This window comes from Portunus trituberculatus, chromosome 20 (genome assembly GCF_017591435.1).
Source record: "Portunus trituberculatus isolate SZX2019 chromosome 20, ASM1759143v1, whole genome shotgun sequence".
NCBI lineage: Eukaryota > Metazoa > Arthropoda > Malacostraca > Decapoda > Portunidae > Portunus > Portunus trituberculatus.
Genome location: NC_059274.1, coordinates 12,456,118 through 12,461,351, shown reverse-complemented (window position 1 = coordinate 12,461,351; position 5,234 = coordinate 12,456,118).

The following is a 5,234-nucleotide window of genomic DNA, read 5'->3' as shown; positions in this document are numbered from 1 at the left end:
AGGGTGGTGGTGGTGGTGGTGGTGATTGTGGTGGTTGTGGTGATGAAGAAGAGCGAAAGGAGAGGTGTGGAAATAAAGGGTGATGATGAATGTACTGGTGGTAATAACGACAAAGGAGAGGGAACGAAAGGTGTTGAAAAATGGTGATGACATTGGTAATCCTGTTACTAATGTAGAGGTGGTCTCATCCATCTACCATTAACCCTTGAGTATCATGACGCGTTTCCATATCCATTCTAGTTGCTATTTGATGATTTTATACAGCTTCAGAAACTCATATTGGGATTAAAATAGTAAAGACTGGCCATTATTCTGCTGAGCTCCGTAGACCCTTCCTAATGTAAATAAAATCGTCTTATCATACCCAAAAACTCGTGGTAAAAAGGCATCCCAGTACTGAAGCGGTTAAAAGGATAAAAATAACCTTATAATCCCATGTAACTTCAACTAGAGGCCTTTACAAATAGTGAAAGTGTGCGTAGAAGTGTTTCAAAATACGAGCTAATATCCAACACCACGGTCACCACCACTATTGTCAACAACCTTTCCTATACCTCCTCTTCCCTCTCCTCACCATCACCACCACCACCACTACCACCGTCATCATCCTTTCCTACATATCTCCATCACCACCAACACCACGATCACCACTATCGTCAACAACCTTTCTTATACCTCCCCTTCCCTCTCCTCACCATCACCACCACCAGTACCACCGTCATCATCCTTTCCTAGATCTCTCCTTCATCACCACCAACACCACTACCAGCAATGTCATCACCTTTTTCTACACTTTTTCTTTCCCATTCTTTTGTCAGTATCACCACCAGTAGCACCATTAACATTTTTTTTCACCACCACCACCACCACTATCATCACCACCACCATCGCCACCACCAATGTCATCACTCTTTTCTACACCTCCCTTTTATTTTTGTCATTGTCACCAACAATACTATCATCACCCTTTTTATCACACCTCCCGTTCCTATTCCTCCACCATCATCACCACCACCATCACCACCACCAATGTCATCACTCTTTTTTGTACCTCTCCTTCGTTCTTCTTTGTCATTGTCATCACCACCACCATCATCTTTACCCATTTTTTCCCCCACCTCCCCTTGCCTCTCCTTCACCACCACCACCACCACCACCAGCGTCATCACCACCATCACCACCACCACCACCATCACCACCCTTTTTTTCTACAGCTTCCCTTCCCTCTTCTTCATCACCATCACTACCATCTTCATCACCACCCTTTTTTTTCTACAGCACCCCTTGCCTCTCCTTCACCACCACCACCACCACCAGCGCCGCCGCCACCACCGCCATCTGACCACAGTGGCTCACTCCATTCATTCCGGGTTCACGCCACTCGAGACTCAATTTAATCAAACTCAAATTGGTGTCTCATTCAGCTTCATTGGATTAGTTTAAGGTCGGTTAGCTTCGGAACTGATTCGAATTGCCTTAACTGAATCCATTGCTTTCTCCTCCTCCTCCTCCTCCTCCTCCTCCTCCTCCCTTCGTTTCTCACCCTTTCCTCGCTCTTTCTCTCCCTAATCTTTTTTCCTCGCTTCACACTCAAATTCTCTTCCGGTTATAAAAATAAGAGAATAAAAAGTTCCGCCTTTCATAACGTGATGGGCAAACTTCATTATTGTTTATGAAGTTGCGATAAGGAAGATATATTTTTTATAGAAGCGTGTGTGTGTGTGTGTGTGTGTGTGTGTGTGTGTGTGTGTGTGTGTGTGTGTGTGTGTGTGTGTGTGTGTGTGTGTGTGTATTCCTTTTGTCAATAAACTACTACTATTACTACATTGGTGGTCCTGTTAATAATGTAGAGGTCTTCTTGTCCATCTACTACTATACTATACTATACTACTACTAATGCTGCTCTCCTCCTTCTCCTCTTCCTTCTCCTCCTCCTCCTTTTCCTCTTACTCCTCCTCCTCCTCCTCCTCCTCCTCTGCTGCTGCTGCTGCTGCTGCTGCTGCTGCTGCTGCTACTACTACTACTACTACTACTACTACTACTACTACTACTACTACTACTACTACTACTACTACTACTACTACTACTACTACTACTACTACTACTACTACTACTACTACTACTACTACTACTACTACTACTACTACTACTACTACTACTACTACTACTACTACTATTATTACAAGTTCGAACTGAACGTTTAAACACAATGAATTATGGCCATTAATACCACAGATAATCTAATGGTAAGAAAAAAAGAAAAAAAACCTCTTTCTGTATCTCAAAGAGTTCATGCCGAAAAATAAATAACGTAACAACGAAATTCTGTCCCGGGGTTTTGAAATAATGTCCTCACCATTATCTTTTTATTTTGAACTATCATTTTATTTTCCACTTTCCATTCATTTATTACCCTTCGTTTGCTATCGCCTCTTAACCTTTTCAGCAACATGGCGCGTTTTCATATTCATTCCGCTTGTCATCTGGCGATTTTGTACAGTTTCAGATACTTATGTTGGGATTAGAGTAGTGAAGACTCTAGCCATTAATCTTCTGACCTCCATAGACCCTTCCTAATATAAAGAAAATCGTCCAATCATATCCAAAACTCATGGTAGAAAATGCGTTCCAGTACTTAACCCTTTCAGTACCATGACGTATTTCCATTTTCATTCTGCTTACTATTTGGTGATTTTATACAGCTTCAGAATATTAAAAGGGACTTGAAATAGTGACGACTGTGGCTATTAATCTTCTGACCTCCACAGACCCTTCCTAATGTCAATAAAATGGTCTAATCGTGCACAAATCTTAAGGTAAAAATGTATCGTATCGAAGAGGTTAAGGGGTTAATCTTAGTACAGTACTGTGACACAAGTTCAGAGCACAAGATCCCAAGACAGTCCTGACAGCAGAAGGGCTGGTGGAGTTGTCAAAATGTTTCAGGGGCTCAGTTAATTAATTCATGTTCCAGAATTGTTTGGGTTTTCTCTAAAAGATGATACGTACAGCATTACCATGAAGAGAGAGAGAGAGAGAGAGAGAGAGAGAGAGAGAGAGAGAGAGAGAGAAACGCACAATGTCACAATATCATAACATCACAAAATCAATAAAACACAGAGAGAGAGAAGGGGGAATAAAATCACACACACACACACACACACACACACACACACACACACACACACACACACACACACACACACACACACACACACACACACACACACACAAGGGAGAGGCATCAATATATCACAAACACAAAACAAAATCCCAACCTGTAAAGCAAAAAAAAGCTAAAAAAAGCTAAAAGAAAAAAAAAATAGATAAATAAAAATAGGAGAAAAACAAAACAAAAACAAATCCATATGAATAACATCCTCTCACGCTGAATCCAAACCGGGCGGCGGCATTATATAAATATCCTTTTTATATTCCAACATATTTGAGCTTTTATGGTGTTGACATGGGCGGAGGAAGATGAAAGCGGCTGCACATCCTGCTACAATAACACAAAAACGCGTTGGTGCTGATTTAATTGCTCAACACCATCGCCTGTGTGACAATAAAAGGCTTGGGTTTGGCCTCACACCAATATTGTGTGTTGCAACCCCCCCCACCCTCTCTCTCTCTCTCTCTCTCTCTCTCTCTCTCTCTCTCTCTCTCTCTCTCTCTCTTCGCTTCTGTTCCTTTCTATCTCCCTCACCCCTCTCTGTTCCCTTATTGCAGGTGTGTGTGTGTGTGTGTGTGTGTGTGTGTGTGTGTGTGTGTGTGTGTGTGTGTGTGTGTGTGTGTGTGTGTGTGTGTGTGTGTGTGTGTGTGTGTGTGTGTGTGTGTAAAAGAGAACAAGGAAAGGAAAAGTTAAGGAAGGAAATTTGTGTTGCGTTGTGTTGTTTGTCGTGAAGTTTATTGTTATTCCTTTCATTGTTGCTGTGCTTGATTTTTTTTTTTTTTCATTCTTTTACCCTCGACAAATTTGCTCTCTTTTCGTTTTTAGTCTGGCTTTGTTCTCTGCCTCACCGTCTGTCTGCATGTCTGAGTGTCTGTGCGTCGGCAGCGTCTTTCCTTTCTTCCCAAGCCCCTTCGCGCCTCGCTCATCACCTTCCCGTCATAAACACTCTCAAATCCTCCTTCCAGCATCGCAGAATAGAGGATGAGGCGATTTAACCCTCCTTAATGGCCGATCCGAGGCGCCGGCTCTCACACCTTCCTGCCGACTGTCTTTTGTTCTTCTCCTGGCATGACGCCGCTCAATCCTGCGCTAATCAGATCAGTGGTGGTGGTGGTGGTGGTGGTAATGGTTGTGGTTCAGGGGCTTGGTGGAAGTAGTAGTAGTAGTAGTAGTAGTAGTAGAAGTAGTAGTAGTAGTGATGGTGCAGGTGGTAGTAATAGTAGTAGTAGTGGTAGTAATAATGTTTGTAGTGGTGATGGTGCTGGCGGTGGTAAATTAGTTTGCAAAAATGACGATATAAAGATCATTTACATACGTATTTTGGTATTTTTGGTATATTTTGGAAGTAGTAGTAGTAGTAGTAGTAGTAGTAGTAGTAGTAGTAGTAGTAGTCTAAATAACTTTTTTAATAGTGACGATATCAAAAACAATTACTGTACATATATATTTATTTCTTTAAGGTTATGGTGACGATGACATGTCCTTCACAGAGACTTACTGGACACACTACCATATGTTCCTGTCCAGAGTCGTCCTTAACTAAACCAATGAATATATCACTGAGTAAACGGACAAACATAGAAAAAAGGAGAAGGAGGAGGAGGAAAAAACAGGAAAAAAACATAGGAAAAAAAACATAGGAAAAAAAATAATAAGTTTGAACTATTAGCACGCCAACACCTGCTGTCAATGGTGTCTTTCAAAATTATACTCTAATCTTACAGCAAATCTATTATATTAAGCTTACGACGCCATTACAGTCGCAGAATATTAATCGACCTACATATTTATTCAAGAAGTAATTCATGCCACTATTTTCAACTCCGTTCTGGCGAAACACTCGTGGTTTATTAATATGTTTAAATCGTTGAGCAATGTTGACAAATGCTGCAGTATTAAGACAGATAAATACAGGAAGCTTTTCATATGAGCGTCGAGGCGAGAGAGGAAGGATGATAAGAGTACAGCTGTTGTTTGTTTTGTCGACGACTCAAAGGATGAATTTATCGTTTATTTTCCCGTATTTCGAAATGCTTTGGATTCTGATAAGGGCTGTTTTTTA